Source organism: Pelmatolapia mariae, linkage group LG18 (assembly GCF_036321145.2).
Source record: "Pelmatolapia mariae isolate MD_Pm_ZW linkage group LG18, Pm_UMD_F_2, whole genome shotgun sequence".
Lineage (NCBI taxonomy): Eukaryota > Metazoa > Chordata > Actinopteri > Cichliformes > Cichlidae > Pelmatolapia > Pelmatolapia mariae.
The window spans coordinates 32,538,210-32,566,106 of record NC_086243.1 but is presented as its reverse complement, the minus strand read 5'-3'; the positions used below and the strand labels follow the sequence as shown (position 1 = coordinate 32,566,106).

Here is a 27,897-nt window from a genome sequence, read left to right as displayed (position 1 = left end):
CACAATGAATCAAGCTTATTAGGAGCAAAGGATCAAAGATGGAACCGTTTCGGATAAGATCCCTCTACGCCGATGATTAAAATAGAGAAAAAGAAAGTCGTAATTTTATTAAGCTATTCTTCTTAAAGCAGTTTGAATTCATCAGTGTATGTGAAATATGCAATTCAGCTGCCTTACCAACAAGGTAACGGATAAAGATCACCATCTTAGAAACTTAAATCAAGAGGCTATGTTACGTTACGTGTGCAGACGTTTGCGTTGCCTTTAGAGTTTTACCTCCAGCAGAATGTTTTTGAATTGGCTGAGCAATAAAAAAAACAAATAATTCTTTTCTTTTTAAATTCTAAAAAAACTGCCCTCTGTTACTGAATGTCTCAAATGGGGCCATGTTGACGGACCGACTTCACAAGACCTTTTTATTATTCCTCAGTTATGTGGTTAACACCAAGGCGTCCTCTTTGTGCTGCCACTTGTAAAAGTGTGAAATCTGTCAAAACGGCTCTGAACGCAGACGTGACCTTTTCCTCCCAAACAAACCCGACCACTGAGAGATTCTGCCGGCTACTCACAAATTTGCCCTGCGAACGGGCTGAGCTGACGGTGAATCCACTCAAAATGCTAATCGCCTCGTTGCCACTGACTAAATTACTCCACTATTCACGCAATGCTCCTGCGGGCGTCCAACAGTTGGCATCTGCCAGGGCCGCCGTTCCTGCCGCAGCTTTATACGACCCACAATGCAAGTCTCTCTGCCGCATCACATCATTTGACTCCCGGCTTGCGCTGCCAGTACAATGACTCATGATCATCAGGCAAACAATGGCTATTCACACAAAAGGCACGCTTTCTCACTGCTGGGCGTGTGGTTTTAGTATTTGAAGAGCTGGGGCAGGGCTGAGACAACCAGGAGAAAAGGCCCCCAGCTGACAAAAGACTTAATTTAACCTGCACACTGCGGTCACAGAAGCACAAAAGCAAGTGTGAATGGTCCGTTATGACCTTCCAACATGGCTTTGTGTGGACAATAACGTCAGTGCTTAGGAAAGGTGGCCACTTCTATCTTAGTGGCTTGAAAGGAAGTAAAAAATGAGCAACTAGAAGGCAGAGAGCAAAGGTCCAAAAAACACTGGACAAACTTCCAAGCCACACATAAAAAGAGAATCCTTTGTTATTTTTATCAGTTCATCTTTACGCCGATTCCTTGACCTTTTATTTCACACTCTGCAAGGATTTGGAATCAAGTATCTCAATCCACTTAGACACACTTTCATTGTTACGGTTGTAAGAAGCTAATCTTCTAACTGTGGAAATCCCTGATCTCATCACTGTGAAATCGCTTCTTGTGCTCTGACCAGGGTTGATCTGCATTTCCAAATTTCATAACTGTGTTTCGAGACGAGAGAGACTTCACTGGCTTAACTGAAAATGTGTTTAATAGGTGAAACTTTAACCTTTGCGACAGACTAAAAACGCGACAGGGATTGTGAAGTGAAGGGTACTCACTACATCTGGGGACTCCTACAGTCGCTCAACAAATTGCCATCATTGGATTCTTTTATCTTTGCCCAACAGGAGTCATCCCAGGACTCTGAATAATCTGATCATCCTTTATGAGCAAGAGTGGAGAGTTAAAAACTCCTTTTTAACAGGAAGAAGCCTCATGCAGGGGACGGCCATATGCCGCAGATGGTTGGGTGAGGGGAAAGGGAAGAGTGTAATTTTACTCTCAAGTTACTGGAACTGTTCAGTCTTCGCCACAACTGTACATTTGTTTCCAGAAGATGCTGACAAACAGCAAAAAAAGGCTTTCAAGCTCAGCTAAAGTCAAATTAAAGACACTATTGAAATCCCATAAAAGACCCGCATTCAGCATGTTTAAAAAGCAGCCCGTAGAGACCTCAGCGAACGTCGATGCATCTTTCTAAGGTCCATTTATTCTTCCTGAGACTGCACACACCCAAGATTAACACACCTGCGCTTTTCTTCTTCTACTATTCCCCACCGTGTTTAGCAGTTGCCTCCTTTAGCCACAGACTCTCCAATCCCTCAGCCTCTCGAGCTGCTGAGTTAACAATACCCACGATTGATTACAGCAGTGGCGCACGGCGAAAAAGCATTTAAACATTATTAAGTGACGATCATGTCCGTGTCTGGCGAGTCAAAAAGGTGGCAGAGAGGTTTAGGATGAGCAGAAGTCCCTGAAGGAGCAGATGGCTGAGCTTCTCCAGCTCTCACCATCTCTGGCGAGTCATCTGTCACGCCCACACATCGACACCACTGCTCAGCTCTGCTCCACTTTTTCTCTGCATCATCGCTCCAGCCTCCACTTTTCTCCACATCTTTGCTCCTTTCTGCTTCAGCTACAGTCTCCACATAATGCCACCTGTATCAGACATGTATAAAATGTGGCAGTTCTAAAGAGATACTGTATTCCTATCTACTAAATATCTGAAGTCCCTCTTTTGTCCCTCTGGTCCAGCAGATGGCGGTCTCCAGGAGGTCCCAGGGTCTCCGTGAATCCCCGCCCTGAGAGCAGCAGTGAACCTGCCGACCTGGCAGGTTCTGCGTTCCTGCCATCCAAGATGACACGTTAAAGGTTAAAGCTGTCACTGTCCGACGCCCCGTCCTGCTCGGACACTCACTCTGCTGGGAAATCAGCTTGACAGCAGAAAACAGGAAGAACTGCAGGAGCACTAATGGCAGTTTGGCGTTTTTAACCTTTATTAAAGTGAAGAAAATGAACTTTTTTGTGCAGGATGAAGGACAAAAATGGCTAAGGTACAAAAGAAAGTATAGTAGTCCCCATTAAATAGATACCACTAATTCCCCTCATGTTATGGACTTGTTTCCTTGTATTCCTTCTCATTTTTATCTCTTACATTTCATTAAAAGTTCAAAGAATTCTGACAATTTCTGTTTTACATTAGTTAATTTTTGCTTTGTGATTCATTAAATGTCTTATTTATTAATTTGTTTATTATTTCATTTTTCTCCTCTGCAGTTTATTTGTAGTTCTGGCCCTCTACAGAATATTTTATTCAGTTTTTTTTAATTTAATGTACACTGAAGCTAATCAGATGATGCAAAAAAAAAAATCCTATAAATTAGATACCGTATGTGACACAAAAGGAAAAAAAACTGACTCTAAGGAGAAAAATGCATTGTAGTGATTGCATCACTTGACAAAGCTGTTTTTCCAGTGAAACTGACATTGAGGACACAGTTTTGGTTTCACAGGACACACTGACAGAGATAGCATCCTCTCCCTGAGGACAATAACAGCAGCTTCTCGTCCTATGTCACACTGACCTCCATTTTAAAACAGTTCTGCGCCATCAGACTGAACAGATCTACGAGTATGCAACAAGCTGCTGCAGCTATCTAATTCAGCCGGACTGCTGTGGATTTAGACTCTGTTACTGCTCGTTCAGTCAGACTTTTATTCCCGCCCATGCTACTTTTTTTGTGCCGACAGAAACCTTCTGTAGGGGGTCAAGGGTCGTAATTTTTACTATAATTTGTCACTGGTCCAACAAATGCCCAACAACAATTTGAGAAATGGGTGGTTTAGGTGAAGTATCGGCCATGTGTGTTCATGAATAAATTTTACACGAATGTAACACTATAATTCATAACACAGGCCTGAGCACTGCCTCCCGCTGCCATCCAGCTTGCTGATTTAAAATGACTGATTCACCAATCTGCAGCAGGAGAGTGCAGGAGGCTGAGCGGACAGGCAGAAAAACTGGAGCAGAAAATTTGGCCCAATCACACACACAGACACAAATAAATGAAAAAAAAAGCTCTCTGCGCTGAGATGGAAGAAAAAGAAGGGAGTGGAGGATGCTGGGAGTGCACAGTCAGAGGAGCCTGAGTCGAGGTATTCAAGTAGCTGAAGTGACAGATTGGAGTCCATGACGAGGGATTTAAGAGACAAAATTTTCACATTGCACCGATACGATTTTCCCACAGCACTGGGCTATTTTAAAAGCTCAGTACCCCAGATCTTGACGAGCACTTCCACATTCGAGTTAAAGATGTTGCAAAAGTATGTTCTCCCTTCACTCCCACCACACGCTCTGCTCTTTTATTTCAGCCTGAATGGACTGAATTTGCACTAGTGAGCACAACGTGTACTATCAGAGGAAATCAGAACTGGTCCCCTGTGTCAAAGCTACAGCAGGACCAGCGGCTACGGCTATTTTTGTCCAACAGTAAACACTTTTCATTTTACTGTAGCTTCCAGCTGTGTGGTTATTTTCATGTGTCTGAGGCAAAATTAAAAAATAACTTTCGAAGGTGCTACATATAGAGAATATATATGAAATATAAGGTGTGTTTATTCTAAGTTCTACGAAACTAGTCAAGTTAGCTTCGGTATACTGCTTAATGAAATATTTTTCTATATGAAGACATTAAACAATTAATAGTTTAATAGAATAGATAGAAAGACAACAGCACTCATACAAGGTACATGTTGGACTCTCCAACAACACCGTAAAGTGCATGACAGTAAAAAGTGCAATTTGATAGTCCTTTACAAAAGTGACCATGCACACTCATTTATGAGTTAAAGCAGTGCTTGAATGTCCGATGAGCAAGTATTTTAAAACTGCATTCTTTCTAATGGCCAACAGAGGGTAAGACGTCTACTTTCAAGGACTTGTGGTTGTATAAGTCTATACAGTCTCCTTTGTTCTGTGACCTCAGTAAATACTTTCCTAATGGATTTATGGGCTCAACCTGTACTATATAGCCAACATAAAGTTCACTTTGTAAACTACAGTCCTGATTGTATTACAATAAAACAGCTCTAACAATTTCAAACACCTAGATCACACTCTGAAAAACTTAGGACCAATTAGTGACATCTTTGTTTAAACAATCTATGAAAAAAACTACAGATACAGTAAAATAGTAAAATAGTAAAAGAAAAGTACAAGTCATAACCAAGGTCATCCTAGCACACTAAGACTAAAGTAATACAAGGTATAAAAAAGTTTTTGGTTAAATGAAAATAAAAGTTAAACTAGAGTTGAGATAAAACTAACTAATAGAAACAATTTTGCTTTAATTTCTTTAAAAAAAACTTGTGTAAGAACTTTCAAGCAAATATACACCTGTATGCTGATGATACTGTCATTAATACTCATGCTCACTTCGTACATGCCTTGGACATGAAATATACTGTGGCAGGTGACTTTGGGTGAAAGTCTTATTTATTCTGTAATAAACGTATTTAAGACAGACATGTATCTTATAATTCCAAATTAAAATGATAAATGCAAAACCCAATTAAAGTTTACTAAAAGAGGAATTACTGCTTATTCTAACTTCTGTAATTGAGCCACTGTTTATTTTGTCAGCAGAGAGTGAATCATTTTGGGTTTTAAACTGAGGCAGGATCCGATCTAAACAAAGTCGTCACTTTGTTCTGGAGAGCAGTTTAATTACCCAGAGTACACACAAACTGCCCACTGCTTATTCTGGCCTCAGGCTGAAGACACGCACACAAACATGTGCATTGAAACAAATGATAAACACACATGCGCAGGCATGAATAAACACACACTCACATTCAGTCCTGTTTAGACAATCAATCCTCAAATTGACAGAGCTTGAGAAAACTCCTGGGCTGGAAATGGTTATTGATCAGTGCAGTGGGACCACAGAGGGCCGCTGTGTGTTCAGCTGCTGCTTATGAGTCAGAGGACGCACTCAGCAGAGATGAAAGCCAGCGAGACGCTTTGAGACGCTTTTTACCGAGACGTTTAATACTGAATACAAAATCCATCCCGACGCTTTGTTGGCCGCGGAGGAAAGCAACGGCAGACAAAACAAAACAGAACTGAAAGCGATTATGTCCATCTCTGTGGATTAAGTGGCATTTTGCTCTGCTAAATCCTCTCCTCCTCAGATGTTCACATGACCTCCATGTCTGCAAAAGCTGGCGCAAGTTTGTGTGGAAGGGAAGCGACTCGCCACAAATTCTCTGCTTGTCACACTCCTGCACATTTCTGCATCAAACAGTTGGATTCGAATGATGACCTTGGAAACAGTCAGATGTTATTTTTCGTGAATCTACGAATGAAAATTATTCTTTTCAAAATGCATGACTGAATGTGTTCACAACACTGTACTGAGTCTCAAAGATCTTTGTATTGAACTGGAAAGATTTGAGAACCTTGATGATCCGACCATTCCCTATGAGGAAGCACCTAGCAGCAGTGAGGAGGAAGACTCCCGTTTAGTAGGAAGAGATCTCTGGCAAAACAAACCTCAGAGAACCATGGGAGAGAGGGCTGGAAGGGGTGTCAGACCTATAAAAAAAAACGGCTAACTGTTTTGTAATTTGTTTTACAAAAGTGACCCTGTCTTAACTGGTGCATCGATTACAGTATCAATCATACGAGCTGTATTTTTGGTCATTCCCTTGTGATTTACTCCTCTGTAGAAATAAAAAGGGAGCCCGGGAGAGAGAAAAGAAAAACTGCAGCTTCATTTGCTGCTGATGGAAAGAAATATCAGAAGCAGCAAATAAAATAAAGCCTGCAGGCTTGTCTTATGAGAACAATTATTTCCCTGTTTCTGATGTTTTTTGATTTCTTTTCTCATTTCACTCTAAGAAACTATAATACAGACTTGTCCTTTCTGCATGCACCGACCTGTAATAATTTTGTCATTCCATCCTGATTCACTGTGAAACGTGGCAAAGCCCCTGGCCTTGTTTCTCCTGTAAAACGTTGAAAAGATTTTACTGCTGTGTGACACATCCAGGTCAGCCTCTCAGGCTCTGTTAAGTGATGAAACAGGTGCTACCAAAGTTTCAGCGGCTCCAGCAAATTAGCCACAGCTCTGTGTAATACATACATTTACCAATCAAGACAGCTGATGTAACCACAATTTCTGTTTAGTTACTTCCTGTTTTATTTTGGAACCCAAGTGCTTGATTGCATTTGACCTTTTAATTCTTCTGCTCTTTTTCAAAGTTTGCCATTCCAGTTCATTCACCAACTGTCAGCGGTGATCCAATCAACCTCCCCCCCAGATATACTCTCCCCATTTCCCCTTGTCACTTACCAGATTGTCTGGTGTCCCTCAGAGTCAAGCTTTCAATTAACTGCCAAGTTTGCAGCCTCCTCTGTTTGGAAAGTGTTACTTTCCATGAGTTTCTAGTCACCGCTCCCTGAGAACGACCTTTTGTCTTTTTCTGGACTTTGCTCTTTCCCCAACGCTTGTCTGTACATTGACTGATAACCTGTAGGTTATTTGATTAAAGGTTTGGTTTGAATGAAAGGCTTTAGTGGCATTTAACCAAAAGCTCATGAATAATTCTGTCATTTTTTTGTTAGCCTCATACCTTTCTGATTTTTTGAATTGGTACACTCCTGCAAGATCACTGAAGTCTGTGGATCAAATGCTCCGAGCTGTCCTGAGGTCCAGATTAAAGCACAGAGGAGACCAGGCCTTTGCTGTGACTGCTCCTAAACTGGAGAACAAACTGCCCCTTCCCATCAGGACCTCCCCAATATTAGACACTTTCAAATCCAGTTTGAAAACCCACTTTTATTCCTTGGCTTTTAAACCAGAATGCGTTTGTACTTCTTTTATTTGTCTTATTTCTTACTCAAATCTTCTCATTTTATGCTTTTCTTAAATTTTTCTTCCTATGTTTTTATCTCTTTTGATTATCTCAAATGTACAGCGTCTTGGTCAACAGTTGTTGTTTTAAATGTGCTATATAAATACATTTGACTTTGACTTATTATAAAGAGTTTACCGAAACACAAGGGCATAATAAACTAGAGATGCACTGATCCAAAAACATGATGATCGACGGCACTGATCTGCTCAATTCAATTTAATATTTCTTTACTTTGCCATGCAGCAGTGAACTGGTTGGTAGTAAGAAAGCTCACAACAAAGGGTCAGCATTTTTGTAAATATTTCACACCTTTAATTCTCACAGCTTTTCTTTGTTTTTGGCTAAATTACAAACTGGTCAGGAGAGTTGATTCAAATGAAATCTTGACATAAGTACCTTAAAAAATTGTCATTTATTGTTTTTCTAATAAATTCCAGTTCAGTAAATCTATGTTCTTGGATGTGCTTTACAAAGACATCATGCTGCGTTGCAGATAAAAGAATGATTCCCACTCTTGTCCTCAAAGAGAGGAATGCAGCTAATTAATTTAACTGTGTTACTCTCTGTTAGCAGATACTTGAAGCCACAGTGTTGGAGCTGGCATAGGTTATGTCAGTGCATCCCGTAATGTGGAAACTCCATCTTTTCTAGCAGTGAGTGAGGCACAGCTTGTTGTTTGTGTCTCATCATCATCTGATTTCCCTTCGTACCCGCTTTGACCTGACTTTGATCATTTGTAAAGTTGTTGCTTTTACACTTTTCACCTCTGTCAGACGCACTGCTCTCAGTAATGATTTGTGTTGCAGTACTGCCACAGGAGGCGGACAAAATGACTCAGACACAGCTGCTGATTATAGAGTAGAAAAACAAGTCATATCGCTGCAAGAGTATGACAGGAATACTTTACAAAAATCTGTCAAGCTATCAAAAACACCAGTAGACCCAAAAGTCTACTGGTGTGAATGACAACAAAAAACAAAGCGAGTGAATGACAACAAATGTTCTTTTTTTTTGGTTTATAATGTGCAGAAAGATAAAACTACTTAAGGCGACAAAGCAGAAATGTACTGTCATAGCCTCTAGCCTGAAGATGTTATGAGGTTATTGAGTGCATAACGGCACATGAACACAGCACTGCACCTGGTTACTGAGGCTACTTGTAAAAAGAGTCAGTTCCACCAACCCTGCGGTGAGTATGACTGATTGGATTTGTCAGACGCCTTCGCTGCCTTGGCCACTTGCTCTGTTTTCACAGACAGATAAGAGACTTGAGGAGGTCCAAGGACGAAAGACAGCGCTCGTCACTGAACCCCAAGGCGTGTTTGATATTTACATGATCTCAAATCCACCACCTCAGCAGCCAGACACAGACAGTTATGTCTGACCGGTCTGCCTCAGAGGAGCTCTGCCTGAGTCATTCTCAGCCACACACAGGACTTCAGTGATTTCTGTATGAATACAAATAACTGTCTTTCCTATTTGGAATTCATTCTGGAGAAATTCATTCATTTGCTGGCATTCAAACCAAATGCTGACAATACTAAAGAGCCTCAGGTGGATCAGCCTGTGAGCTGTGATGTCCACAGGGACGTGCTTCAGTCTGCAGCCCGGTGAGGAACTGAGTGAAAAGCATGAACCGACTCCCCCCCGCATGGTTTCTGGGACACAACATGAATTAAGTCTAACTGTCACAACTTGTGGAAGATAAAGACAAGCTATACTGTTAACATAAAGAGAAAGCACGGAGAATCCTTCATCTGACCAACCTAAATGCGACTCAAATTTTATTCACTTACAAGAGTCCAATCATTACTCCAGTTTCACCAGTTTCTGCAAGGCCTTCTCATCCCTGGACATCAAATACCGATGTTATGTCAGACGAGGTCACCTTTTGCTTTTATCTGATCTATCCGAAACATTTAAAATGATAATTCAAATATTTCTGGAGTAAATTTTCTCCACATCAAATGTTTAACTTCAGGAGTTTAACTTCATATGTTGCTTATCCTTACTTTTACAGCTGAAGATTTGGGACATTTTAAACCTGTTGACGTGTAAGAAAGTCAAATCAAAGCTCCTAAATACATGATTGTTGAGTACATAAGACCTGAATGAATGACCGGATTGCTCTTGTGAGGTTGCCGCAGTATCGCATCGAGTACGTAAAGAACACGTTCTCATCCCAAGGCGCCAGATGTTGATGGTTTGGCAGAAATACATACCAGAAAGATTTTGGGACAATATTAGACGCCAAAAGATGACAATCATCTTTTTAATTCCAAAGAATTCTTAATTCGAAGTCTGGAAGTTTCACATTTTAATGACCATATCAGTGAGTTTGTTGGGTGTTCACCTTCAGTCACTGGTTAGGTTTAGAGATCAAAGAAAGCTTGATGATGTGTAAAGAAAGAGTTTTAGGCTAAGATATAGATGGATGCCAAAGGAAATGAGGATTACTTAGTTAGTTTAAATGTGACACCAATGGTTTCTTTAGGAGTTATGAGGGACACAATGGCACAAATGCCAAAGAACACCTTTCAGGTTCCAGCTACTTTAACAAACCGGCACTGTGGGAGGAAAGTCTATAATGTATGTACTGTTCAGTCAGCTCAGCTGCTATAAAGAACCTGACAGTGTGTGTCAATATAAATCTTGACACTTTCACAAGAAAAACATGTTTGGGACGAGTTTTTACAGAATGTGCATCGATTTAGCTTTCCTGCCTTGTTCAAACATCATAACATGCTAAATGGGACTTCAATGATTTAGCAGCGTGGAGAACTATGGGGGCCTACAGGAACAAAGGCGTCTTCAATACACCCTCAGAAATCCACACACAGCAAGTAGAAATATCTTTGGAGATCCTTGTGGATTGCATGAATACCGCCACTCAAACCACTATTGAACTTGAAGCACTCAACACAATCCCGATAGCTGACAAGTAGGGTGCAGTTTCAAAGGTTGTGTGGAACCATAATCAGTCTGGAAAATGTATGTATAACATTCAACCTTTGGTCTCCGGCTTTTGAGTCCAAGTCAAGAGCTCACATGTGAGACTTTAGCTCCATTAGCTCACAGCTGATCCAGATAATGTTGACTGCAAGTATGAGATAGTTAGAATGTGTAACGGGAGGTTTTGGAAAGTTTATCCATGCTTTATCCTGAACATAGCATAAAGAAATCAATCAAGGTTGCAGATTTTCCAATAAAAATGTAACTGTCAAAGTCATTTACACACAAAGTCTGGATCTTCTCAAAAGGTTAAATGCACTTGTTCTGCTTTTGCTTGTTCTCTGTCATATACATACTGTTACGATGCTTGATACCCATATTAAAAATTACCAAAGTGTATGTAAGACTGCTATGGAGTCATGCAAAACAACTCTAGCAGAATCCAACAAGAAAAATATGGATATAGCAATAAGTATAATGAATCACCTTGAGGTGACAGCTTCAAAATGAACAGCTTTATCTTCAGCTTATTTATAGAAGTCATATATAGCGGATATTCACAGTTACGAAAGTGAAACAAATAATCATCACAGTTCAGAATGACTTAGTAGGTTTTGGCTTCAGAATAGTCCGAGCAACACGAGAATCTAATGAATGCACTGCCCCTACTATATCTCAAACAGTGGTGGAGCATACTCCAACTCCACCATCTTTACTGAAGCTGGAAATGGTAGTCCTTCTCCTGGAGATCAGCTGTGAGCCTGAGGGCTACGATAAGCTATCAGAGGTGGAGAACTTGGTTCACTCAGGCTGCAGAGCGCAACAAGCTCCTCTGTTCCTAGCTGCTGTCTAAGATGGTGGCGCTGAAGTTCACCCAGTTTATAAGAGGCAGCTCTTTGTGTCACAAATAAATATTTGCAAAGGAGAAATGGCAGACATGTCATATAACTGTGAACACTTACACCCCCTTTCTTCTACCATCTCCCTTCTACCACTACAAGCAGAAATCAATTTTAAATCTGTGGGAAACAAAGTGGACTGACTTTATTGGAGCAAGTAGAAATACAGTATAAAACCACGACAGACTTAAATCATTTAAAACATTTCTGAATCTGTTGCAAGAGAACAAAACTGATCAGGAACTGAGTAAAATGGAATGGCTGCAGAGGGAAATGGTGAATTTTATTGGGAATAAAATTGCAGTGCAAGGCTGTCAGAAATGCAAGCGATAACTGTACTCCAGGTCAAACTTAGTGAGCGTACAGGGAGGGATTACAAACACAGGAGTAGGCATGAAACAGCTCCCAATCCAGGGCTTGCTTTAGACTCTGCACTCAGATGTTGGTCTTTCTAAGCATCTGAAAAGACCTTTTGCAACAATTTTTGGCAGACGTGTCCGAGGAAGACATCCTTGAATCAGGTTTTTATGGTCATGGTACCATGAAACACAATATTTCAGTTAGCACCGACAAGCAACCACTTAAACTTGCACCAGTTAAATTAGATCCTTTTTTAATGATAAGGTATCCGAGGACAGAAAGGAAAAAAAACTTTTTCACTACAAGCTGAAAAGTGTTGACTTTTAAACACGAGCTGTGCTTGATGGCTTTGTCATTGTTTACCTTCACCTGTGCTAAGTACAACATATTGTAAAGATAAGACACAGGAGAGCTGACAAACATGAATTTCAAATGCAAATATGCAGCTTATCTATATAGGCTGAAGGCTTGGTTTCAATGGCAAACACGTCAGAGTTAATGCAAGTGCCTCTTTATCGTCCACAAATATGTAGGCGAGTGATGGCACATTTCCAAAATTTCCATATTTAGTTCTTGCAGCTCATTCAGTATTAAACCTGTTTGACAAAGGTTTTTAGAAACTTTGTATTTTCATTCCACAGATAATAATAATAATGCATTGGATTTATATAGCGCTTTTCAAGGCACCCAAAGCGCTTTACAATGCCATTATTCATTCACGCTCACATTCATACACTGGTGGAGGCAAGCTACAGTTGTAGCCACAGCTGCCCTGGGGCAGACTGACAGAAGCGAGGCTGCCATATCGCGCCATCAGCCCCTCTGGCCAACACCAGTAGGGTAAAGTGTCTTGCCCAAGGACACAGCGACCAGGACAGAGAAGCCGGGAATCGAACCGGCGACCTTCCGGTTACAGGTGCCCTTCCCAACTCCCTGAGCCACGGTCACCCCAGATATCCCGAAGTCTCTTACTTTTCTTATATTTGCTCTTTCTGCATCGGCCAGAAATTTTGTCAACAATAAATAAGCGATATTCATGGCAGGCGCAATAAGAAGTATTAAAATAAAAGCCCATAATTCCAACACATGGCATAAACATCTGCTGTTTAACAAAAACCTCGTCCTAGCAATCTTTAGTTTAAGGAACTGCAGGTTAAAAAACACCAAAGTTAGAGCTGGGATAGATGTGGCTGATGGTTAAATGCTTATTACCAATAAACTTGATGAATAATTCATTAAATTATCTTCAATTCAAAGTGCTTTAAATTATACAGTCACTGAAGACGCTTTATATTGAAAGCAAAGCACCCTACAACATTAGAAAGACAACCTAAATGGTCAGATGACCCTCTGTGAGGAAGGGTGTTTCTGATGGTGGGGAGGAAGATCTCCCTTTTAACAGGAAGTCTTCTTCTAATGGTTGTCTCTTGCAAAAAACAACAGTTAAACAGCAGGTGGGTGGAGGTTCTGTACTCACAACCAGTATGATTGAGATGACCATATTGACTCTCTGACATGTGACAGAGCCAAATGTAGAAAAAAAATCTACAAACTAATTACTTACAGGAGTCCATTCAATATATATATGTGACAGAAAATGAATAAAAGAAGTTCCTTTTACAGCACATTTTTCAAACCTAGACCTCAAGATAAACTTGGATAGGACGTAAGATGTTAAGTTCATTCTTTTAATTAATGAATTAATTTTTAAAAACCTGAACCACCATTATAGAACAGAAATTGTCTCCACCCATGCAAAAAAACAGTGTCAGCAAAACTAACAACAAAAATACAGATGATTTCAATTTAGAAATCAAAATTCATAAAGACCTTTGTGTGTGTGTGTGTGTCCGTCTGTGTATGTGATAAAGACCTTAAGTGACTTAAGGAATTGCAGCTCTTGTGCTTCTGGGAGGGAAATCAGAAGGTCAGAGTGGACAGATTTCAACTTTAAACCTGGTTTCTTATGGCCATGAAGACATAATTTGACATCACTCGTGTTTGGGCCTGTATCTAACCAAACTTGAATGTATAGCGGCTTCAAATCAAAACATTTAACGTTTGCAATTACCAAAATTTGAGACGTTTTATGTCTGGTCCATAGAGAATTTAAAATTTTTCAGAGGACTTCATAAACTCCTGTTGCTTATATTTCCATAGACTTGCCAAAATGTAACCTGACTGTAAATATGCTGTGATGAACTGTACTTAGGATTAAAACTGATTATCGATGCAGCAGCTCTCACTGAAGTGCATGAACATTAAAAGTCTCCTTATTAACAAGCACAGCTGTCGAGATGATTAAACAACACGTCAAGTTTTACTCTTTAACATGCATGGCTGTTTCCAAGCATCTCAGAGGGCTTTAAATGCAACCTTGTACATTCTCATTATATTAGTGTTACATGGTTTTTTATTCTGAATGGCAAAACTCATTTCACCACCGTGTAATTCTAATATTTGTGCGTAAATCTGTGTGTGTGCAGGTGATTTGTCGAACTCTGCACACACACATACACACACAGAGTGCTGAAAAATGTGTGTGTACTGTTTACAAGTGCATTTACATATATTTATGAGCAGTACCTGCAGCTCATTGCAGATGTGGATAGAAAGACTGCAGTGCAACCAGAACATAACTGCAGTTTATTGGCAGGAAATCAGACTGCTGTATTTCCTCCGACAGGGAATGGATCCAATTTCAACACACACACACACACACACACACACACACACACACACACACACACACACACACACACACACACACACACACACACACACACACACAGCCATTCGTCGGCATGAAGGTTGCCAGAAAGAAAACAACAACCTGCAGCATAAAATGATTAACGTTAGATATTCATGAGGAATTCCCAACAGTCAAATCATAAATACACGTAACCACGACAGTTAAAAATACATTTTTATTTTAAAACCAAAGCCGAGCCGCCTCCTTCTTCTTTTTTTAACATTTTAAATTCTTGTTAGAATATTTTTGTTATCCACCCACACGTGTCCTCTCTACACTGATGACACTTACTGGCTCTATATTCCTTTTCTAGTTTTTCACTATCAGTTTTAACGTTTACCCTACAACACGTTCTGGACTGTATGCAAAAATACAGAAAAATGACACCTTTTGTGTAGACGCTTCTGGCTGTTTCCTATATGGATTGCCACAGCACGTTATGTGCCTCCACATCGCCCTAACTCTAGCACGCTTTTCTGCCACACTGTCCTCCTTCAGCACATCCATGAACCTCCTCTGAGGTCTCTCTTTCCTCCTGTTCAGCAGCTCCATCTTCAACATCCTTTGTCTAATATAGCCACTATCCCTCTATCTAACTTTATTTCCAAACCACTCAACCTGAGCTGTCCCTCTGATGTACTTATTTCTAACTCCAAGCCAGTCTCCCCAAACCACACATCACACCCAGTCTCACCACAAATACAATTTATTATTAATGCTAAAGTTGAGTGTTTAGTCCCACAAATATCAGAACTGTATATCAAAGATGTAACTGGCAATCAAGATATTACTCAGCACTGTTCCCAGAAGTAATCATATTTGGTAGAGGGGGTGGACTGTTATCAGCTAATGCTAGCTGGCTTGGTTAGCAATCTGCATTTATAGACTTGCTGTGCAAAACTCGCAGACACACAAACCTCATTTTTCTCATCTTATAAATTAGTGCATTAACTACAGAGGACATAGAGGATTCCAATTAGCAAATTTATATAGAAATTAATTTCATATTGTTGTCATAAAATGAGCTATAGAGACCACTGAAGGTGGCTGTAAATATGTTTATTTGTAATTGCATGCTAGATTTAAATTTTGTGCCCTATTTTTCTTTTCCTGTGCGTTGCAAACCCATCACAGTCCACCAGAAAATGATGCTAACACACTGAATATGAGTGAGATCCCGAGCCAGCTTAATGCATTGCTTTCCAGAATTGCGGTGTGCTCCAGCCACAACATCTGCATGTAAACAGAGTATCCCCGAGACGCCCGTTAAAATTTAAATACAACTTCACAGTTTAGCTATGGCTATTGTAACCATTTACTTTTTTGATGCAGACAGGTTTAATTTGAGGCAATAAGGGGCTGCTGTTTGGCAGGCATCCATTTCCTGGGTGGCCTGATGGAAAAGCTGCTTATGCCAAAACCATAAACATAATAAATACTGTACAAACAAAGAAAAATTAAACTGAAAGGTTTCCAAGAAATTAAGATCAGATGCCAATCCGTTCACACATAACGAGAACAGCGATGCACAAACAGCTGATGTTTGGGGCATGTGTGGTTTTTGTAGTGCTAATCTGTTACTGGCTTTTTTTAAATGTATTTTTAAATGACATTTTAATGTAAAACGCCATTATAACATGTCAACACAATTCAGTCACAGGATATTTGTTCCCACCCTGTTTAAACAGAATAAATTATGCTTGACTTTTCATGGGAAAATGAGATCTAATACAAGTCATTTAATAACCAATCTCAAAACAACCATGATGACTAAGGACTTTAAATCCCAGATTTCAGCAGCGTGCTGCAAACTGGGAGGCCTGCTGGGTCCAAGATGGCCCTCATTTAACCTAAGCATCAGAGATTTTTTTTTATTATATATTATTTAGACAGAAAAACAAGTTTTTAAATCATCTAATGCATCTCATTAAATAAGAACAGCTCAAAGAGTCAGAAATACAAAGATGTGAAAAAAGGGAAACCAGAACTTCCTCTTTTCTAAAGCAGCTGTAAGTTGTTGAGGTGATTACTTATGGTAACTGATTATTCAGCCAGCTCTAACAGGCAAAACAACAACAACTATGTGTTTGGGTGCACTGACACAAACTGTTCTGCATCTTTATCAGCACGACTTTTTTGTAGTAGGACGCAGGGATTGTGTCTGCAGCCCTGTGCTGTTGTGTCTTCAATGAGGATGCATCATCATGGAAACCAAGAAAATGGAGCTTTGAAACAAGTGGGTTAAAATACAACAGCTGTTCGAGATGAACCCAAACTGTTCACCAGGACCTGACTGTGACAGTGCTGCATACGTAAATATATGGAAAGTTTCAGGGATTCAGAAATTCTATTAGTGTGACAGAGTGTGAGTCTGCACAAGGCCACAGCACTGACGCATGTACTGAGACACACACACACACGCGCTGTAGCAGCACAACTTATATGTGCGTAGATAAACAACACTCAGTGTTTATCAATGAGCTTTGTGGACGTTATGTCTGAGAAATATGTGACTTCTGACCAGCCCGCAGCTTTTCTAAAACACACACACACACACACACACACACACACACACACACACACACACACACACACACACACACACACACACACAAGGCCATCCGTCAGCATGAAGGCTGCCATAAAGAAAACAAGAAGGGGCCCTCCTTTACAAAATGTAAGCTTAACTAAACGTTCACATTCAGAGAGATAGCTCTGCATCGAGTTTGGATGTTTTTCAGCAAGTCAGCGATAAAGGCAGAAAAATGTAGATGTTTAAAGAGACAGAAACCCCGGACGATAGAGGCCAAACACAGACTGGGTGCTTCCTCAAAATGTGCCCACCTTCTGTCACCTGATAAGGAGATTAAACCCAGCAAGATAAATAAAATATGTAAATTAAAATTTCAAACAGAATAAATCACAAAGAATGTACATCATAAAGAAATGAGAGTCGTGCACGAGGGTGAAAATAAGACTTACAGTGTGTTACCTTAAAGATAAATTATTCAAAGTCATACCCGCTACATGTTAAATTAAATTATCACCAGAAACAAACCACAAGCCAAATAAATCCTGATCTGAATCACTGAGTTCTGACTTTAAACGCGGGAGGGTGAATTTAGGCTGTGATGCTAAACCTGTTGACATTTCTCAGCTTCGGGCTGCTCTGAGTCATCGGTTGTTTATGACAAAACATGCGATGTAGAATATGCTCAACTAGACACCACAGGGTGGGAGTTAAAGAGTTTTATTCCTCCCTTTTTGTGCTGTTTGCGGTGCACTGGGTCACCGGTGACCTTGTTTTAAAGCCGTGAATATTTCACAGAGAGGATGCTCTGTATATTTAAGAAACCTCATTTGAAGTCATCCAGCTCCTAGCCATAAGTCAAGGGCGCTTCCTGCGTAAAACAGAAGTTACTTTTCCTCTTCCCCGCCTCTCTCTCCTCCAGCGCGGGCCCAGGGTCACGCCATATTTGGTGTTTGCTTTGAGCGGTACCAGATGGGCGGCGTTTACTGCATCGGTGAGGTTCAGATGGTGTCGAGCAAGCTGTCAATCGCAAAATAAGGTCACAAAGTCACCCACCTCGTACTGTTCAAATGGCGCAAACCGCACAACTACCACCTGAGCCGGATACCACAAACCATGAATCAGAATTTATCAGGAAGCTCATAAAAAGACTAAATCATCTGCTCGTGAGACTCCTTCAGGAAGGGTTTAAAGGAGTGATTTACTTACTAAGATGATAACAGATCGTAATGTCCTGGGAAAGAGTTGTCAACAGTAAAGCTCAGCAGTTTACGGGCAAATGAATCTGTCTATTTGCAGATACTAAAAGATGGAATCTGTAGTTCATCACAGATGGTTTGAGCCCAAGAATGCTTAGGGCTAATATTTACACAGTTAATAATTATGATGTTATCGTTGTTTTTTTCAAGTTACTGCTGCACTGATGACGACATCGCAAGTAGAGAAAAAGTATACTTTTAATAAAGGTATATTTTAATTGTGAACAAACTGTGACATTGACAGATTGAGTATGAACATATCACATCATTAAACAACATGTGAAACTACACAGTACCAGGCTGGACAAAGATACAGGATGACCCGTGACTATCACCTACTCAACGGAGACCTATGATGTGAGAATAGATGGTGGTTCACCTCTAACCAGTTACATGCTTACAGTGCACACTGGGAGCATATACAAAACCAGCAACCTACTGACCAATAGATTTTCTGGAAAACAGCATCACCCTTCATGGAAGATCCCGTGGACCTGAGTGTGCATACAACAACACTGTCTTACATCACACATGAATGCATGAAAAAAACACATTAACAAAATATATCATTATAATTATTTTTGACTCTACCTTTGCCTTAACAAGCTGTGATGCTGAGAAGTCTGTTTGCTTATCTTATTGAATCATACTTGTTATTAACCTCTGTCTCTCTTCCACAGCATGTCTCTATCCTGTCTTCCTTCTCTCACCCCACCCAGTCGCAGCAGATGGTCCCGCCCCTCCCTGAGCCTGGTTCTGCTGGAGGTTTCTTCCTGTTAAAAGGGAGTTTTTCCTTCCCACTGTCACCAAAGTGCTTGCTCATAGGGGGTCATATGATTTTGGGGGTTTTTCTCTAATATTGTAGGGTCTACCTTACAATATAAAGCGCATTGAGGCAACTGTTGTTCTGATTTGGGGCTGTATAAATAAAATTGAATTGTCATTGGTCAAATAAATGATCTTTGTGTGATTGAGTCTGATTGTCCATGTTGGTTTGAGTCAGGTAAGAAAAAGACATCCTGGATATGTTGAACTTTCTTTATAGTACAAGGAGGTTTTGGTCAGGCAATCGATTTAATAACTCCCTGTTGTTGTTGTTTTTTAAAGAAAGGACCAAAACAAAAGCTTGACTTCTTCCTGAGCAAAAACTCACGGCTGAATAAAGTCTGGTGTTACATTAGTATAAACCTTTTCCTTTCGTGAAAACAGGTGCGCACAATGCCGAAACTTCCAGTGATCTAGCCGTGGCTGAACCAATCTTAAGGTTATAATTTGTTTACATGGATGTTATAATTATTTGGTGCAGCTTTCAGCTTTTTAAGACACTTTATCTGCTTATCTGCTCTTGTCGTCCTCTCTTTGTCTCTGAAATGGTTTTAAGTGGTCCTCCCCACCAGGATATTCTGCATCCATGTCACCTGGTAAATGTCATGTTGTGACCTCATCATATCAGCACCACCTTCTACATTTAGGCTTTTAGCTGTTGCCCTTCAAAATCCAGACACTGATTGAGGATAGTTTTGTCTGTGAGCGGCATTACAGAATGTAGAGGTCAGAGCGGTAGCACCTTTGCAATAAAACACTGTGTAAAGTGACTATAAAAGAATGAAAGACCTTGAAAGAAGAAAATAAGTCAAAGTGAGAAAGTCCTCCATTTCTCACCAAGTAAAAGTCCTTTCGTATTTTCATTTCGTTGTTTCTTTCTTTTCTGATTTTGCTTCCCACACATTCACTCGCCAAATCTCAGTCAAACTGACAGAAGTTCAATTTAAATTCCTGTCGGCAGTTTCCCAAAGATAAGACGCATCACGCTGAACTGCGGGGAAATCTACAGACGATGTTTTGATGGAAACCTCCTGGGTTTGAAACTTTCGATCAAGGTAAGAGCGAAATCATTTCAATGAAGTGCCGTAATGGACAGAATAAAGAATAAATGGCTAAAAATAAAGTCAGACTGAGGGAAATGTCTGATATTTCTCCTCTATGTGATTATAACGTTTTGTGACCCAGCGTTTTGAGTCTGTATTTTTGAGTTTCTTATGTTAAGTTTGTGATTGTGAGTTCTTGTGTTATTATTAGTTAGGATTTAACTGAGGTTTATTCTGGTTTTTGTTACATCCATGTCTTGGTTTCTGTGTTATGTTTCCTGTCCAGTCTGTGTTTCATGTCTGTGTTGTGTCCACGTTGTCAAACTCGTGAATCATGTCTACGTCCCTCCATGTTTCCTGTTTTATTTTGAAGAGTCTAGTGTTTCCATGTTCAGTGTGTTGTGTTTTGCTTCCCCCTGTGGCGTCATGTTCATTTGTGTCAGCTGTGTCTCCCCAGGTGTTTCTACTTCCCTGATTACCCTCCTGTGTATTTAAGTCCTCTGTCTTCTTCTGTTCTTTGTCAGGTCATCTGTTGTCATCATGTCAAGTCTTGTCAGGTTTTACTCATGTTCATGTTTCACGTCATTGTTTCGCATGCTCCTGTCCAGGCTCTTGTTCATATTTTTGACACAGCTTTCATAGTTAATCTTAGTTTATCCCAGTATAGGTTTCAGTTTAGTTTTTCCCTCGTTTCGCCGTGTTTCTTGTTTAATATATTGAGCCGCATTAAAGGCTCGCTCTATGTTATACTTCATTTTTCTCCTGTGTCGGCATATTGGGTCCACTTCATAAACACACAGGTGTGTCCCGCCGTGACAAAGATGGACATTGCGTCTGTGTGTGAAATGTGAAATCAGAACACAAGTGCCTCAAACCTGTATTCTTTCTCACGTACAGCAGGGGGCATCACCTCTGGTTGAAACTAATTCAGTCTATAGGAAAATAACCCTTTGTCCTATTTGATTTATGACCTCAGTGGATAATTTCGAGTTTATATTTAAAAAGTTAGATTCAAGCCAAATGAACCCAACACGATTTTCATGTTGTATCATATTAGTCCAATGACCCCAATTAATGGGAAAAGGGATGACAGGCAGGGTGTTCACATTAGGGCGGATGTATTGTGTGTGAAAGACAAAAGTGTTTCCTATTAGCCTAAATGTTGCAGTCTGACTGATGGCCGCAGTGACAATAACAATGCTTAATAACGAATAAAAGGTCAAGGCCGCTGGTGTTAAATGTCAAATGGAATTGGAAATTAGGAAGATAAACTGTAACCATGTGATGTGTTTGTGGAAGTTGGCTTCCTTCTTCATTTGTCTTTATATACAAAGTGGAAGCTGGACACAAACTTGAAGAAGAAGCTGCTGGGCCGTCTCGTAAGTTTGCTTTCTTGCTTCCTTGTTTGGTTTAAGCGATTTCCATCATTTATCCTGGACTCCTGCCCACAGATTTTCACAACACTTATTTTCCTTCCCTGTTCATGTTGTTGTGAACTTTGTGAACCTGTCAGTGTTGGCATTGGAAATAGAAACTCTAGTAACTCTCACATCGAGTCCTCGTGAAAATGAAGCTGAAACGTTAATGAGCGCTGGTGGACTCTGGAGCGAGAGAGCGGTAAATAATCTCACGTCCTTCTTAGTGGAGTTAGTTCTAATTAATGCAAAAAAATAGAAAGAGAAATGTTTCAATTAGTGTCCTCTGACTCATTAAAGCTGAAGAGCAACTAAAAAGGGAAAAACCCACTTATTTGGCATTTATTCGTGTTTTTATGAAAATTAAACTTAAGTGGATGTTCCCAAATTGTTTTTCCAAAAATAGCAGCAAAGTCCTCACAGGCCTCTCATCCTCTGGGAAATCATGGGTCTCTGGGAATAGAAAGTGGAGCGTGTCCACACAAAACAGAACATTTCCTCCTGCCAACACTATCATTAGCTGCAATTATTTCAAGTGAGATTTTTCATCAGGAAAAACAAAATGCTGAATTGGTTTATGGAACTCATTCTCAAGAATAATGTGGTGGATGAAACAGCAAATATTAAAACGGCTCAGCTGACCCGTTTTGTTCATGACAAGCCTTAATGTGTATAATAAAAATGCCATAGGAACTGGAAACCCCCTATTCTGACTTTAACATGTATTTCCTTCCCATCAAACATGTTCTCCTGGAACAGCTGAAGGCTGAGTTCAGGTTATTCACTTTGCTTCTTCAATGATTTTTCCGTCACCACTAAAACTTCATAGAAATTTCATGACCTCTGCATGGTTGCCATTTTGCTGCAAGTCTTTCTGTGCATATTCCCCTTAAGTAGCCCAAACCACATGGGTCAATCTGTTTAACTGTGATTCTAATGACCACATTTTCTTTAAACCCCGATGCAGTAACACGACCTGAGAGGACCCGGGGTGTCTCCTGTCTCACAGGAAAATGGCACGGCTAAATGCTGATCTGCTAAGTAATTATCTCAAAAGGCCAAGGGGATGTAGCACTCTCACCTATAGAAGCTTTTAGCAGGAATATTTTATACAACAGGAAGACACCAGCGCTATTTTTTAAACGTGTTAGTTTCATGCTTATATTTCATCACCACACTAGAGACAGGATAACTCATCTTTTAAAAATAAAGAAAAGGGTAATGCTGGTTTTCTATCAGAGGAAACCGCTAAGTGATAAGTAAGTCCTATGTGAATAGTTTTTATATTATGTGCTGCTTCCTTATGCTCTATCTATGCTTTACTGAATTTATCAGTGAAAGAATAACAATCATTGTCTCAATATAAGCAAAAATAATCATAGAATCAATACAAGGGCTCAAAAATGTCTGCAAATTCCTGGAGGGAGATTGTAGAAAGTATTGGAAAACAGTGGAGTGGAAAATTTAGAGAAACAAACATGTTTCCCCTGAAAAAACACAAACAAAACAAAAACAACCCCACAAAGGCAGTACTGATTTACTCTGTTATGCAGATGACACACAACTATAACTAGTAATAACAGAGAGATATAGAGATACTTTAAAGAAGACATCTTTTTTTTAAAGGTCTATATATAAGCTATATAAATTGAGGTTATTATTAATATTATTGGTGGTTTGGTTAGGTTTGCCTTTTTAAATTATTAGATAATTATTAAATTATCAGATAATTGTTTTTTACCCCCCCCCCCCCCCCCCCCCCCCCAATAACATTACATTTTTAGCTAGTGCTAAGTGGCAATACCTACATCTAAATATTAATTTCATATAGTTAGCAATATGTGTAGACATGTTTAAGTCTGGCTATGAAATCTAGCTAGCTTACCTATGCTAATATTTGCTAATGCTAATGTTACAGATCTGCAGCATGTCTTGGCACGACCAGCTGGTAAAATTAGGGTGCACAGACACTCACCACACATTTAATTTTGTTTGAAAAGGAAACACATAAGTCTGTAAGAAACATGTATTTTTATTTCAGTGAGACACTGATCAATATTTCTGAGTAGAGCAAGTCACTGTGTCTTTAAAGAGTGGCGACATTCTAAGAGCACACAGCAAACACACAGACCACAGGGAGATAAAGTTGGTTGTGGGTTTAACACTGATGAGTCTTTCACACACACACACAGACACACACAGACATTGCAGACAAATAGATGTGACACCGTCGCCTGAGCACAGACAGACATCAAGACATTCGTTCTGGTTGGTTGTTCGGCCTGTCAGAGTGACAAAGAGTCTGATGAGGTTCCTGAGTTTCACTGCTTTCTGACATTACAGCGACAGGAGTGAAACACAGATAACAACTTCCTATATACAGCCTCATGACTCATCTTTAGGGGGAAGCCAGATAGATATCCTTATAAAGGAATTAAACAGATAAACAAGCATACAAAGAAACAACAATCATCTGCGGCCAGGTTATTGCACATTTTCAGCTCAGCAACATTTTACCTTAAGAACACTTAAACTGTTTTAATCATAAATTCTTTTCTTTTAAATTTAGAAATTAGAGCTCATACTAAACTAATAACTGCAAACAGCACATCAACATAGCCACCGTGATGCTAAGTCTGCTTTGAAGCATCGATTTGAACATGTTGATTGCTGCCGCATTATTTATTGTAACCACGTGAACCTTATCTTGCCCAAAGGGTAGTGAGCTACAGCTGCTTGTTGCTCAAAGCAGCAAAGCCCTAATAATGCGTAACAAGAAGTCTTAATTTAATAAGTTACACAAACATGTATCACCAGTACAGCTGTCATAATGGAGGAAAATAGCTGCAGAGAAAATGTGTTGGGTGTTTTTAGCATGTGAGTCTCTGGGGATTGATGCACTTTTGGAGGAAAGGGGCCGTTTGAGGAACTGCAGCTTTCAACACTTCTGTTTTGGCTTCTTTCTTCAGTCCTGGTGGTTACTGCTAGAAAAAAGCCTCAAATTTTCACGCAATTAAATACAAATGGCACCACAACTAAACATATTCTAGGGGTTTCACTTCATTGCCACCTCAGAACTTCATGTACATGTTTGGGTTTTTTTGTCTGATATGTGAATTTAAATTCAGCTCTTTTGATTTTGTAAACGTGATGTTTAAAGCACTGAGATAGGAACTCACAGTATAAAGCAGACTGCCAGTTTGTGTCCTGATCGGAGCTTTATATTTTTATTTTGCCTTTCACGTTCTCTCAAATATGCACCTGAAGGCTCTTCAACATGGCTGCAATGGCTGCTTTGGTTCGGACCATAAAAACCACTTGATGTAGTCCAGAAAATATACGCTATTTACATGAAAATACACACATCCAGTGTGTACCGCTGTGTGTACTTCTGAGACACATGGCGTTTTGGCAATGCGAACAGCTCAAAAGTGCTGCTTTCACTGGCCTACTGAACGTTGCACTCATAATATTTGATGTTACAAAAAGCGAATTTCCAGCAGTACTCCTAAATACCATTTTTAAAAATGCCCTTTTAAAGAGAAACAAAAAATCAATAATTCAGCAAAAACCCAGCGTGCTTACAATGCAGAATTCCTCCACATGAGCCATTATGGCCTTCACAAATCAGAAATTCCACAGCTGCATCCCCTTCAATAACGTATCAGTGTGAACATAGTGCACGAAGACAGTGATAATTGAAGCGCTGAGCTACCCGCTGCCTTTTCCTTTGAGTGGAGCTCTGGATGCTGCCAACTCTCTGAATGTTTTCAGTCTGGCATGCTGCCCCTCCATCTACTAAATCATGCAATGCACTGCAGTCCACTCAATCTGTCAAAGGCACTGAATCCTCTCAATTAGGAGAGCTACAAAGTGTAGCCAAAACACCCCGGTGTTTTCATACCAGTGAATCTGCCAAAGCAATTTATTTATAATACCAATTTATTAATATTGTCTCTTGGTTTCAAAGGAGAACCACGCAAGCTAAGGAGCGAATCCCCAGGGCCTGTGCTGCCTCTGGGAGCTGCAAACATTCCAGTCTAGAGGAAATAAAAGTCATCATTTTATTTTGCTTGGTATGAATCTGGACAGCAACGGATATTCATCGTGTAGAAAAAGCTACAGAATAATAAAGAGCAGTCGGTACATCAGAATGCAAATCAGCTGGTGTAACTGCAGAATATTAATGATTATGTGTCCTTTCCCATAAACTATTCATATAAGCAGTTCTTTGTAGCAGTGTGAAGGACTCCATATGGGAGAAAGAAATCTAGAGTTTCAACTGTAATGGAATCAGGTCCACAAGAACCAGATCTTCAGGTGTAATATGGAATCAAACGTGCAGTTATTTTGAGCACGACTGTTCATGTTTCTTAACGCTCACACCTCTGCAAAGATCTATTTAGAAATGTGTGAATGTTTTACAGCACTTGCATTCACTTGTAACCATTTTTTCACACGCTGAATTGTTTAAACAAGACAAATGAGTTTTAAAAGATCTCCGATTCCACGTCTGCCTTCATGTTTGTCAGCGTGTTATTCGTCTTACAGCTACTTCCCTCTTTACGTTGAAGGTTAGTGTTCTCGTGTTTCTTTATCTGTTTTCACTTCCTACCTTTGTTCCGCTTCCCTCCTTTCCCTCCCATCTGTTCTTGACTTTCCCTCTGTCTTTGTTGGATTGTCCTCCTTCTGTTTTTTTCTCTAGTCTTCGGTGTCTGTTCCCTTCTTTTTGACTTTTCCGTGTCAACTTTTGTCAGACTATCCCGCAGTCTGCCTGTGCCTCCTTTGGTTTCTTCACCAAAGCAGTGCATTAAAATCTCTTGTTTTACGCCCCGCCTGTCTGCATTTGTGTTTGTTTGAGAATTCCAACTTTACAATTAAATAAGTCCATCTCTATTGTAATGTTTATTGTTGTGGGACCTCTAATAAATTACCTCCAAACTACGTTAAAAACCTACACCTTCTACAGAGGGTCTGTAAGATGGCTGACTGACTGTCTTGGTCAGTACAAACTGTTCTCACTTCCTACCAGAGCGCTGTCTGCTCCCTCCATGATTTATGGAAAATAGTCTGCACCAACACAATGACTGGTCTTGTATTACTCTTACAGAGACGTGGTGTGTGTGTATTTGTGTGTGTGTGTGTCAGGGATCAGCTGTTCTCTGTTGTCTTTGTTGATGTAAATGTTTGACGGCTTTCAGCTAACATAATGCAGCTTGTGGCAGCCATATTGGATGTTCTCAGTCTTTCATAATGACACAGAACAGCTGAGTGTTTATTCTGCATTATTATTCCTCTACTTTACTGGACAATGCCAGTTTGTGGCGACTCTGACTCGTGAGGGAGACTGTGTCGTCTACCAATAGAAAAGTTGGTGGTTTGCTTCCTGGGAGAACCTCAAGTCTGCTTTTCAAAGTGTCCTTGGGCGAGATAATGAACCCTGAGTGGCCCCGGTGTGTCCATCAGTGTGAGTGTCAATGTTAGACAAGGTAAGAGAAAAGCACTTGGACGAATCTGTGTGTGATTGGGCTACTGAGGCTTGTAGTAAAAAGCTCTATATAACGGTGGGCTTAAAGAAATGACAGATGTACAGCCCAACATTGTTGCTTTGTAACCAGTTTCTCTATAAAGGTGACAGTGGGAAAGAAAAACTCCCTTTTAACAGGAAGAAACCTCCAGCAGAACCAGGCTCAGGGAGGGAGCCGTGCTGTAAATGTATATACATGTGTATGTACAGTATAATAATTGAGAGGGGAGCTCCCACATGTGTCGTGAGCTCAGACGCTCCCTCACCTGCAGTTAAAATATTCTGTTCACGAGGGGCAGCCAATCAGGAGGAAGTTTGCTTAAAGGCAGGAAGAACCTACTGTAGTAGAGTCTGCTTTCATTTATCCTGGCTTAATATGGAATAATGGTCCCTGGTTATTAGTCTAGACGTAAATTGAAACAGCATCTGATTCAACGACGTCGTCAGGAAGCTTGACGGGTCGATTGAACTCAGTCGTTAATGGTGTGCAAACAGAAAACAACTTCCAACTGCACTGCTTTGACCTTGTGTCACAGTGGAACAGACCGGCTACAAGGGCATGAAAATATGAATTAATGAGTGAACGCGTTGGAGGAATATTAACGACTGAAGTCATTCATCTCCATAAATATAGTCCGTTCTCTCCTGGGCTTGTCCCAAAGAAATTATTATCGAGTCAGACTCAGAAAT

The 27,897-nt window shown here is 40.1% G+C and overlaps 1 protein-coding gene across 5 annotated transcripts in view; it reads right to left on the bottom strand.

Annotated features, from left to right (window-relative positions):
* basp1 (brain abundant, membrane attached signal protein 1) overlaps window positions 1-27,897 on the bottom strand; it is a 52,811-nt gene that overhangs the window by 7,829 nt on the left and 17,085 nt on the right. The window contains exon 1 of one of the 5 annotated variants that reach the window (XM_063462139.1): window positions 1,973-2,218. The exons of 1 other annotated variant lie outside the window; for it this stretch is intronic. The gene's annotated coding sequence lies outside the window, so the exon portion shown is untranslated. Of the gene's footprint in view, window positions 1-569; window positions 673-1,503; window positions 1,793-1,972; window positions 2,219-27,897 lie in introns of those variants that run through there. 3 more of the 5 variants (XM_063462140.1, XM_063462141.1, XM_063462142.1) reach the window with 3 other exon arrangements.